The sequence below is a fragment of the Eucyclogobius newberryi genome, unplaced genomic scaffold (genome assembly GCF_026437365.1).
Source record: "Eucyclogobius newberryi isolate DKJ021-1_F unplaced genomic scaffold, fEucNew1.0.hap1 SCAF_4, whole genome shotgun sequence".
Taxonomy (NCBI): Eukaryota; Metazoa; Chordata; class Actinopteri; order Gobiiformes; family Gobiidae; genus Eucyclogobius; species Eucyclogobius newberryi.
In genome coordinates, this window is record NW_027316056.1 from 28699118 (window position 1) to 28712488 (window position 13371).

Here is a 13371-nt window from a genome sequence, read left to right on the forward strand (position 1 = left end):
AGCGAGTGTGGATTCAACAGAGACTGGCTGCATTCCAGAGGAGAGCGGAAAGACACGCACACACACACACGCACGCGCACGCACACACCCACACACATATGCACACGCACACACACACACACACACACACACGCACACGAACACACACACACACACACACACACAGACACATACACACACACACACACACACACAGAGACACATGCACACGCACACGCACACGCACACACACACACACGCACACGAACACACACACACACACACAGACACATACACATATACACACACACACACACAGACACATACACACACACACACACACACACACATACACACACACACACACACACACACACACACACATACACATACACACACACACACACACACACAGACACATACACACACACACAGAACACTACACACACACAGAACACAACACATACGCATGCAGACACACACACAGAACACAACACACACACACGTGCAGACACACACACACACACACAACACACACGCATGCAGACACACACACAGAACACAACACACACACGTGCAGACACACACACAAAGAACACAACACACACACAGAACACAACACACACGCGTGCAGACACACACAACACACACACACAGAACACAACACACACAAAACACAACACACACACATGCAGACACACACACACAGAACACAACACAGACGCGTGCAGACACACACACACACAGAACACAACACACACACACACGTGCAGACACACACACACAACACACACGCATGCAGACACACACACAGAACACAACACACACACGTGCAGACACACACACAAAGAACACAACACACACACAGAACACAACACACACGCGTGCAGACACACACAACACACACACACAGAACACAACACACACAAAACACAACACACACACATGCAGACACACACACACAGAACACAACACAGACGCGTGCAGACACACACACACAGAACACAACACAGACACACACATGCATGCAGACACACACACACGCATGCAGACACACAGACAGACGCACACACACAGAACACAACACACACGCACACACAAACACACTCACTCACACACACACACACACACACACACAGTACACTCTCTCACACTCACACACACACACACACACACTCAGTACACTCACACACACACACACACACTCAGTACACACACACACTCAGTACATTCTCTCTCACACACACACACACACTCAGTACACTCTCCCACACACACACTCAGTACACACACACAGTCAGTACACACACACACACACACACACATACACACACACTCAGTACACACACGCAGAAATACGACACAACACGCACAAGTTAATTAGACAGATTTCACACGGACACACCCCAACAACCAAACACTGTGCTTAAAGCCTTTAACGTTAGCGCTGTTGTTTCCAGCCAAAACGGAGAAGAAAAGTGGATAAAGGTGAACGTGGCTGTTTTCCTGCAATTTAAAATCTGGTTCTACTTCATTAAAGTACTTGTTTAATTTAATTACATGCCATTTTTGCTTTGGCACCGTTTGAGACGAGCTACCTGCACCTACAAACGCCTCCAACCACGCTAACAGGAACAACAGTCCTTTCTCCAAATATTTCTTTTGGTGCATTTTCAGCATTCACCTTGGATATGGTTTAAATATGAAAAACGAGGGAATTGTGAAATAAAAGGATTTCTGGTGTACACAGGCCTATTGAGGTGCTAAAAGCAGCTGGGCCTCGAGGCCTAAAGAATGAGCTGATGAGATTCAAGCTCTGAAAATGGTTTAAATAAATCACAGGCCTCGTGCTACTGCTCAGTCTTCTGCTTTGGATCCTTTTGTACATCTCTGCTTATTTCCTTAAAGCCACACAAAGCACTTTAGTGTTTAGAGTGAAGTCATTTTTGAGGCTACACACATTTACACTGCACACGGGCCATTGTTAATTCCAATAAATAACACATCAGTGGCATTTGTAATGTAATTTATGAAGATGATACTTGAGAAAATGGCATTATCTCATTTTATTTTAACTTTAGCTGACACAAAAACTCATCTGGGAAATGACACACGCATCACACATTCTCACCACTTTCATTGTAATATTTATTTGACTGACCAAGTACAAGTTGAGTTCCATATGCGTAATAATAATATAATTATTAATTAATTAATAATAATAATAACATGAGGGAAAATGACCGTCGCGGGCCTTTGTTTGCGACGTCACGATTCTGGGTCTCGCATCTCGATGACACGACGACAAGCCACGGTCGTTTTAATGAAGCCACGCGTTAGAGCATCTAAGACTGCCCCCCCGCCCCAATATCATAATGCATGATGGGCTCTGGCACCGCTCCGTGTACCCGGCTTGTTACGATACCCGGCAAAGTTGAAGTGGGGAGGGAAAAACATGGGCACATTAGCATTCTTCTCCTAATGAGTTCATAAGAGTGACCTCTGCGAAGCTCACATGAAATGGGGAGCTCTCCTGCTGTGCTGTGGCCTGGATTCAGTTGTCTCGTTCTTTAGATACTGCCTTTTGCATGTTATATAAGGAAGGAATATCAATACATAGAGCATAATTTATTAGCGCTGGAGCCGGATTCCATGTTGGCTTTAAAAGCGCGGCGGTGCAATTACGCACTAGGGTTAACTTTGTGCAGCGGAGTACATATTTTGCTGAGTAAACTTGGTAAATGTTTATCACAACTTGGATGTGTTCCTGTTATAATTTAATGCACATCGAGGCCGAGCAAGGACCTGATTCAGTGCTAATTTAAATGGTCGCCATGGTTTCAGCTTTTTTAGATCGAACAGACGGCCTATTTCTCTTTAAGGTCTGAAACTTGGCGCGCAGCATCCACAACAGTTCTACAGATGAATGATGACCATTTGCTGTCCTGAAGGCTTTATTTAGCACAGGAGAATGGCGTGGAGAGAGAGGGTAACGACATTCAGCAAATGAAGTCAAGGCCGTGAATCTAGGACTTCGTGATGGGAACAACCACAAACGTGCGACAGCTTAATATAAATCTATATATTGAAGTATATTATGTCACTTTTTCCCGTTTATGCTGATCCAAAAGTAGATCCAAAAAGCCTCATTGTTTGCTTTGCATAATTACACAGAAAAGTGTGGCATGATATATTCTTTAAAAGTGAGATAAAAGCTGAGATTATGTAGCTAAAATATATGTCAAATTGAATGTCCCAATCATTTTACCTGTGTATTTTGATATTGAAAATGATGAGAATGACAACTAAGGCATCAGACAAATGGGGAAAAAAATCATTGTCATTAACTTAATTTGGAAGTGGACAAACTTTGACCAAGTGGGACTGTCATTTATGTTTAGATGTGCCATGATTTCTGTTTGTATTTCTTTTTCTTTAGATTAGTACTCTCTTGTCTGTTTATGTTCTGTTATATTTGTTTGTTTAAAAAAATTGGGGGGAAAATCATCAATAAATGCATTGAAAAAAAGAGAATGACAATTAAAATATGAAACTTTTATTTATGTATTTTCCGGACTATAAGTCGCACCTTTTTTCATAGTTTTGGCCGGGGTGCGACTTATACTTATATTTATACTTATGTACTTATACTTATACTCCGGAGCGACTTATATGTGATATTGTTTGTTATTTTCACACTTGCAACCGCATTTCATTCTCCAGTGCAACTTATAGATGTTTTTTTTTTTTTCTCTATTATGTATTTTTTGGCTGGTGCGACTCATACTCCGTTGCGACTTATAGTCCGGAAAATACGGTAGGTTTCTATAGATTAGTACTCTCTGGTCGTTGATCTAATTATGTTCTGTTCTATTTGTTTTTTTGGGGTTTTTTTAATTGAAAAAAATAAATAAATGCATTGAAAAAAGAGAATGACAATTAAAACATGCAACTTTTATTTACATTGTTATTACTCACCTCGTCTTTGCCAGGTCTTTTCTTTTTGTATAGAAAACTCTTTAATATTTGAATAAAAGTATTAGGGCAGGATTTGTAAAAAACAGGTCATTACTGTGAGCCTCATAAAACCAAAAAGCATTAATAAGCAGACGGCGTGAACTGTGTCAAACAAAATGATTTCTGTAAGAACAACACTCACCCAAGGTCCCCCTCAGATCTATTATTGTCTCATCTTTTATCTGTGCTATTTCCAATTGTACTGCATAATACTTCAAACAAGATTACCCTCATTATCTCCAAACTCCCTGCATGATCTTCTGTGAACACATACTGTACGTGCGCGTCAGAAAAAAAACTAAATCTGGTCCCTAAATGAATATATTTCCAGATAAATATGGAAATATGTTTTGTTCAATGTCTTCTAAAGCATAAACCTTATACCATATCATGTTTTAAGTGTAGGTTGTTCCGAAATCATCTTTGTTCTGCCTGGAGTATTTCACAAAATGGTATAAAACGATCTCCATGGAGACAAGCCGGTGATTCAACAGTATTTTTTCCATACACAGAGCATCTTTGGATCAACATGAAGTAATTGAACAGAGAAAAGTGACAAGTAATACCGTATTTTCCGGACTATAAATTGCACCTTTTGGTCATAGTTTTGGCCGGGGTGCGACTTTTACTTATACTCCGGAGCGACTTATATGTGATATTATTTGTTATTTTCACACTTGCAACGGCATTTCATACTCCAGTGTGACTTATATATGTTTTTTTCTTCTCTATTATGCATTTTTTTGGCTGGTGCGACTTATACTCCAGGCGTAACGGCTCCTGTTTTCTGTATTCCACCTGCTCGAGTCATTCCTCCTAACAACTTTCTTGATGTTAAAATTATAGCTCGTAAGTCACCTCCACGAAAAATGACAGGAAACAAACACGGAATTTTGATGAAAAGAGCGTGCAATTAGAGCCGAGAAAGGACAGCGGCTATCAAAGGTGCAAATCAGACCAGACGCAAATGAGTGATGATTTGAGCTGTTCTTTGATTGCTCACCTTTTGGGATGATGTCCTGGGGGGGGTTAAGGAGAAGAGATCTGTGTGATCTGCTGATGTGCACTGACACGCTGTTATTAAAGTCGAATTACCTCCCTGTTGGAAAAGACGGGGAATTTGTCATACGAGTACATATGTATTTTGAACGTGTTTGGGTTGGAATTTGATGGGCGTAAAAGCAGGAAGTGCACGAGGAAGTCTATTAAGCTTGTTGGCATGGTAACACGTCAACTGGAAGAGGCGAAACGGTAAGACGGTTAAGTCGCAATGATGAAACCGTACGCTAACGTGGGAAGTCAACAGTCCTGCTAGTACATAAGGAATCAAAAATACACCTTTTGGTAACAAGATCGCAAGAATGAAGGTGAATTTTTTGGACATGGAAAATGACAGGTGATGACAATGACAGGGACGTTCGAAGTAAGCAACATGTGAATTTAGGCCCCTCAGTTTGAAATAATCTTAAATTCCAGTTCTGCAAATTTCTTCCATTTGGTAACTTCATTTTTTTTGAACAGCACAGAACATCTCGGGACATATTTTTATCTCTTCCATCACATTCCCATGACTATAATTTAGGTCATCTTCATTCTCTATACCAGGGCTATTGAACATCAGGCCTGGGTGGCAAATCAGGCCCTCCAAGCGGTTTGAAAAATAAATCTTGTTTACTGATTTAATTCTGGGTTAGCACTAGTTAAGACCTGTTTTTTTTTTTTTTTGCTAATCCTTGTTTATTTATTTATTTGTTTCTTTGTTTGTTTGTTTGTCTATGGGAGTTTTTATTTATTTATAGGAGATCTTCTACTGAAAGTGTTTTTCAGACTTCCTATAAGTGATCTGTTCTTCTGTATCTACCTCTGTATCTACCTGCGTTGCACCAATGAAATTTCCCCTGTGGGACAATAAAGGAATATCTTATCTTATCTTATCTTATCTTATCTTATCTTAATGCAGCCCTAGACCTGTTTTGTTTCTGGGTTAGTCTTGGTTCAGACCTGGTTGGTACTCGTCTAGTCCTGGCCTAATTCTGGTTCATCGATCTAATCTATGGTGGTTACTAGTCATTTTATTGATTAACAAAATTTATTGGAACAGAGTTGGGGGTATTTTGTGCGACCCAAATTGTTGTTACAGTGGCGTGTGGTGCAGCTCCGGCCTAGAGGCCTTGGCCCTCTGAAAAATCTGGCCCTCGAGAAAATTAAGTCTTTACACTCTTAGACAAAGAGTGCAACCTTGCTTTTCTAACTTACATCAAAATCATGTTAACTTCTTAGATCCAGCTAAAATGTAATTAACAATCACACATATTTTGAGAATTGGCGAGTTTTGAATCAGTCACTGCCAATCACTTTGTATGTTTCATAACTCAACAATGTCTAATCATATTACTCGTATATAGAGCAGTCACCATTAATCTATTCTTTTTTTTTAACAATAAACAAGCCTCTTTGATTCTATTCTGACCAATGCAGCAAAGACAGGCACAGGCATCTTGTACTGAAACATTAAATACATTGTAGTCCTTTATGTGCTTGCATCATTTGCTTAAATTTACGGAAAAAGGTGTACACGTAAGCGTTGAAAAGGTGTCAAAGGTCACCTGGACACTGCCTTTGAAACCGTTTCTGTGATGCATCTCTCCTGGACGAAGGAGGGGTTACACCGACATGTACAGTTTAGTTCAACACACTCATGTAGATTAGCCTTCCCTCCCAGTTTATACTCTTAGCATGTTGATTTGATCCGACACCAGACGCCTTTCGTTACCTCTGACATTCAACATATAATGATGATATAATAATTCCCCATGCCAACAGAATGCTACTGGAAATGTTATTGGCTTATTTAACAATGTCAAATTATAGGTGCACTATGTTATTTTTCTTGTGGAGGGTCTATCACCTGCTTGTCTCCTTAAGTTACTGTATTTGACATGAATCTTGTCTACATCCACCGAGACAAGCAGGTGAAACCATCATGTCAAGTTACAGGTCAGGTCTGTGGAGACTGCTTCCCAGTTTTCTATTTTATTTAATGTTTTAGTAATATACAGTCATGTAATTCAATAAATACGACGTGGCACATTCCTGATAAAGCAATAACACCCGTTGGCGGACCCCCCAACACAAATGTTACATAGTGCTACCTTAAATACACGCCTTCTTCCAGGTCGCGTTTGTCCTCAACTCTTACGCGTGCCAAATATTACCTTCAAAATCCCCTGTTTGCATATGAAATGTGTGATCGCTGACAGCATCACACAAACATGTACAAACACAGGTTCAGGTTGGCGTTTGGCATGGCTGCGTTCCTCTGAGCACATAAGTTTATATTCAACGCCGATACTTGCGCTGGCTCATTGTGGCCAGTAGAAAATCCTCCAGGGTGTAGATAATATTATGACAGGCAGACGGTCTCGCGCTCTCTCTTTCCCTCCCGTCTCGCTGTCACTGCAGAAGAAGAGTAATGGTTGGACCGACACTTGGCTGACCCAGGTGCCTCCAGGGAGACGACGGAGACATGTTTACCTACAAACTTCACCCAGCAGGGACAGGCACCTTCCCTACAGCGCGGGGAAAGGTGCTGAGCTGCACAGTTGGTTGTAGGGCATAATTGTTGGTACGCACTGTGGTGAACTTATTTATGACATGCTATGTTATCTATTTTTGTGTAAGTGCTCTGTTTTTTCCAGCGTTTTGCAATAGCACAATAGCCTTCTGAAAATAAATGAAATACTGAGTTTAAAGGCGCACTGTGACTTTCCGAAGAAGGACACGCCACCAACTTCTCTGGATGGATGTGTTATTGCGTCGGCTGGATTAGTATGGTCTTTAACAGTTTGCAAAAAATTATACATTCTGTTGGACTTACTGTGCCTTAATTTTATATTTATTTATTTATTGTTTTTCTAGCTCTCTTATCCCGTTTCTTGTTTTTATTGTGTATATATTTAAAACATCGAAAAAACATTAAAGGTGGTATGGACGATTTTTTTCAGCAAATTTTGTATCATATTTCCTCGTGGCGTGGATAAATCATTTGTCCTGCCACGTATCAATCATAAAACGCACCTACCGCTCACCTGCAGCCGCGTGCGGTTCCTCCTCACGTTTCCGCGTGCCTAAGCGCATGGATCTATCATAATATAGTTCCCTCAGTGTACGGGGCAAAATGAAGACGGAGAAAGACAGTTCGAGCTGACGCAGAAGTGGACAGAAATCTATGGGAGACGAGAGATGCGATGCGCTCCGTTGCGCTAATAAACAAACGCATGTGTGTGTTGTATCAGTCCGCACGGGGGAGTGCGCATGCGCACTTCCGCCTGCATTCTCAAATCGCCGTAAAATCGTCCATACCGCCTTTAAAGAAAAAAAAGGAAACATGGTGCATTCTAACTGTGGGTAGGATCGCCTCTCCACAGATCTGACCTGTAACATAAGTTGAATACGTTACTGTGGCACATTTGGGCAAAGCAAAGGGGCTAAACAGGTGATGCACACGCCACCAGAAAGGTTACAAAGTGCACTTTAAAATGTACTGATTTATGTATTTATTTACGTTTTGGGAGTTTTTTGTTCATCTGCGTAAATGTTCAATTAAAACATGATTCATATCAGTTATCATTTTTGTTGTTCTTTCAGTTTCTTTTTTATGAAAATCAAACCAATCAGCTTAAGACATTTAAGCTAATAACCATTTACTCCCAGCTTGCACTTTGATATATAGAGCAGAATTTGTTTCTTCAAACTCGATAAAGATCCTGTCAGGCTGTGAAATATTTCCCCTCAAATTTGTCTTCTCCCGAGCCAAACGTTTGAGCCGTGTTCTTGAGTTACGGTGTGGGAAAGCCCAGAGTCCCTGCTGCCTGCTGTAATTGATCGGGTTATGGTCCTGGGACAAAGCTCTCTTTCTCTGTGCACTGTATGTGTCCAGCAGCCACGCCACACCGCCACCGTCCATCCACCGTCCGTCCACCGTCCACCGTCCGTCCACCGCACTGCCCCCTCCCGATCCCAGCCCCGCCCTTGTCCTCTTTCATCCCACTGTGTTATTGGAGAAGGCATTGAGCGTCGCGTCAGTGCCCGCTGTGCTGAGGTCGAGGGGTCGCGCCTGACCTGCTAAGAGGTCGCGGGGCCCCTGTCCAGTCTGTAATCAAGCACACAGGCTCATCTCTGATGCCCCCCACACACACCCCGCCACTACCCCGGGGCCCAGGCTCTCTCCTGGGCCTTCTCTCGGCTACACGAGATCAAACAGCTCCGAGCCGCCGTTATCAGCTCGGGTGTCTCATCACATCAACAAGCGGGGCTGAACAGTAAACAGAACGCCTGCTTTCACTGGTGTGTGTGTGTGTGTGTGTGTGTGTGCGTGTGTGCGCGTGTGCGTGTGTGTTTGTGTGTGTGTGCGTGTGTGCGTGTATGCGTGTGTGTGTGTGTGTGTGTGTGTGCGTGTGTGCGCGTGTGCGTGTGTGTTTGTGTGTGTGTGTGTGCGCGTGTGTGTTTGTGTGTGTGTGCGTGTGTGCGTGTATGCGTGTGTGTGTGTGTGTGTGTGTGTGTGCGCGTGTGTGTTTGTGTGTGTGTGCGTGTATGCGTGTGTGTGTGTGTGTGTGTGTGTGCGTGTGTGCGTGTGTGTTTGTGTGTGTGTGTGTGCGCGTGTGTGTTTGTGTGTGGGTGCGTGTGTGCGTGTATGCGTGTGTGTGTGTGTGTGTGTGTGTGTGCGTGTGTGCGTGTGTGCGCGTGTGTGTGTGTGTGCGTGTGTGTGTTTGGGGGGACACACATCTGCAGTGAAGGTTATTGCTGTTTGTTGTCAGCATTTGATATCTAAAGTTTCTGGAAAAAGCTATTTTCTTTCTTTCTTTTTTTTTTCTTTTACAAATTCTAATTGAGAAAAGAATGAGAAGAATGGTATTTTTTTCTGTCTGTGAATTTCGAAATGTCACAGTGCCACCGCAAGCTATTTACTTCCCCTGAGCAGAAGTGTTGAAGGCAAAAAGTTTTTAATATACGTAGAGCTATATGTATTTTTATAACCTTCAGTGACTGGTAATCACAATCAGAATACTTTTTTGATCTCCAAGGGAAATTATTCAGTAGCTGCAGCTCCAAAAAGCATTATGCAATCTAAAACATAAAGGGAATGGTTACATCATGTACATATCAATTCATATATTTGGTGTGCAGTCCTGTGTAATTGCCAGCTATTACTTTATTTGCCTCATTGGAATGTGCCAGAAAGATGAACGAGTCCACTTTGTCGTGTTTAACCAATTTCTTTCTTTATTTAAAAGATTATTTTCTGTCCTGAAAGCTTCATTTGACCGGACAGGGAGAGAGGGGGAGAGACATTCGACAAATGGTTGAAGCTGAAAATCAAACACACAACACCGCCTGCAAACTCTTATATGTAACGACAAAAACTGAGTAAGAAAAATACTAACATCATAATCTTGCTACAGCTGATAATATTAAAATACATTATATTTTCAATGAGTATGTTCTAATAATAGCAGTCAACTGTGAGAAATATTTGGAATTGCCCTGCACAGTTGCTTTGAGGTTCAGCTTCCGCTTGATCCCCAAAGGCCCTTGTTTATCATCACTGCGAGCCGTCTTCTCCCAGCGCCGTGACTGGTTTTCTGGAAGTGCCGCTGGACAGTGGGGATAATACCAGTTAAACCCAGTGGAGTGTGATCCTAACCAGCTCGCATTGATTTCTTCTGCCTGCGCATCCATCCACAGCTCCCCGGAGTCCTTATAGAGGCCGGCACACGCAGCCAATTTGACAGGTTTAGTTCAGCCCTCTGCTCTTTTGTTCTATTTTAAAAACATCAAATGTGATTTTTTTTAGGTCGGCTATGTCTGACTAAACTTTTCTCTTCAGTGTCTAAGGGTTTTTTTTCCATCCATCTCACAACTTGAAGAAAGTGTTGTGGGCCAGTCATTTCATCTTTCTCTTGGCAGACATCAGGCTAAGCAGAAAAGATAGTTCTGGAGCAGACAAAAATGATTTATTGATCGCGTCACCACTTTTTTAATTTTTTGAGAAAAGCAAAGGGTAAATAGTGAATGCTGGATTTAATTTTCAACACGCCATCAGAGACATTTTGAACAGGAATGTTTAGAAATTCCTTTTTATATTTCTATGTGTGAACAAAACAGTGCAGACGTCTTGACTGACTTAAATTGAGTAATACTTTTCTTTTTCAATGCCTGGAACTCGTCACGATGTTCTCATTTTGTAATCAATGTTGAAATATGGCGACGGTGGCAATAAAACACTGCATATTCACACCAGTTTCCTCCAAATGTTTCTCCCTCAACTGAATATAATTAAGAATGACAGGTCCCATATATTTACGGGTCTTTTCAGCAGACAGAACGGAACATTTCAAACCAGGTCATCAACTTTGTGGACTAATGGTGGCAAACATTTTATTTGTTTTGTCACATGGTCTTGCTCCTAAGAAGTGTAAGATGTGCGGATTCAATCATATTAATTGCATTTGACTTTATATCGTTATATCATTTGTTGCTGTATAGAGTGGCAACAGTATTTAATGGTGCACTTTAGGCACATTTCCATTGGCTCAGTAGATCGGGACGGTGTCTCGGCTGTACATCATGTGAACAGTTTCCCTTATTCATTTGCACTGGCCAGTTACGCTCTCCCTCCTCCACTGAGCGCTTTGTGGGCCAAGAACACCAGTCTAGTCAAGTGTGCGACTACTGCCTGTGTTTTGACTCATTGCTAATTTAATTGTATCCAAAATATGTGAGTGTTTGAACTCTTGGCCTCGGTCTCGTCCAAGTGGCAGCCTAATTTGAGGCAAGTTTGGAAAGCGTGCCGTCCCAGAGGATGCAGCGTAACGAGCCGGTGCCAGAATCCTCGCTGCCCTGCCTCTCCCGACCATCTGCTCCATAAAGTGCAGTCACGAAGGGCCCGGAGAGCGCCACCTCAGCTCACAGCTAAGCCTCGGTGTAACCAGAGCCGGAGAGCCACGCTGCCATGTTGTTGCCGTTTCTTTGCTCCATCAGGGCGCAGTGACGTTAAGGTGCTCTATTTAACTTTTTAGTGGAAGGTACGCCATGCAGAGCGATAAGATCTATATGGAGACTAACAAGTGGCTAAGAACAGTTGCTCAGTGCACCTTTAAATCTAGTATGGACTTTATGTAATTCATTGCAAGGTACAGTGTATGTAACTTTGTGTGTAACTTATAATATACAAAGACGGACGGAATATTTTCACAACACTGGAGCAGAAGTAGGTTTTTAAATCTATCTAACGCACAAACCCTTTGGCACATGGATCGTATTTACATGCATTTGGCAACTAGCCCTCCTTTTTTTTGCAGCTGGACCAAGTTCTGCTTTTAAAACATATTTTCTAGGGGAAAATATGTGTTAATTTATAAGGAAAAAAAGTTGAGTAATGCAGCTTTGAGGTAAAAAAACACCTTTTAAATATATTTTTCAATCAATCAAAATTTCTTAGTTAAAGCTGGAGCAAAAGTAGATATTTTGATCAATTTAACACACAAACGCTTTGGCAAATTGATCATATTTACGTGTTTTAATACTTTCTGAGGACAGCGTGTAACGACCTGAAGTTCTGCTTTTCAAATATAGTTTCTAGGGGAGATTATTTACTAATTAACGAGGAAAATAGTTGTGTAATGCAGCTTTAAGTTAAAAAAAAAAAAAAAACACAGTTCAACATGAAACCTTTGATATAATTTTCTTTCCTTCATTTATCATTTAGATTAATCAATAACAAAGAGAAGATGTCTGTGTTTTGGTCTCCCATTTCCAAAGGTTAATATGACAGTGGATGTAACTTGAAACAATATTGTTCCGACACCGATTAAATGAATGTGTTCCAAACCCGAGATTGAAAGGGCTTTAACAGACCATTGCCCCTCCCGTCACTTCCTCCCCGCTCAGACCGCCGCTGGTCCAGGTTCGCACTTAAAAGACATTCCCAGCCCTTTTTTTATTCAGCCTTTGAGCCTCATTTTTATATCTTTCCTTCCTTTAATCCAGAACCCTCAAAGACCGCTCGCTTGTAACGTGAAATCCCCAGATCAGTGATAAAACTATTGATATGGAAAGTACTGAATGAACGCGGGGCCGCCTTATCAGTTTACGGGCAATAAAAAGGACTGTGGACAATCAAGGCCACGCAATCAAAAGGCTTTTAATACTGCGAGCGCTAAAGTTACTACTGAGTTTAACCAGAGACACAAGTGCAAAAACGGCTGTCGGGAGACTCTGGTGTATCGCTTAACGTTAACAATTAGGTCTACGTGTACAGAGGTTATTGGACTGGCAAGTATTCATATTGTGGAGTGAAATATGGAGGAAGATAGA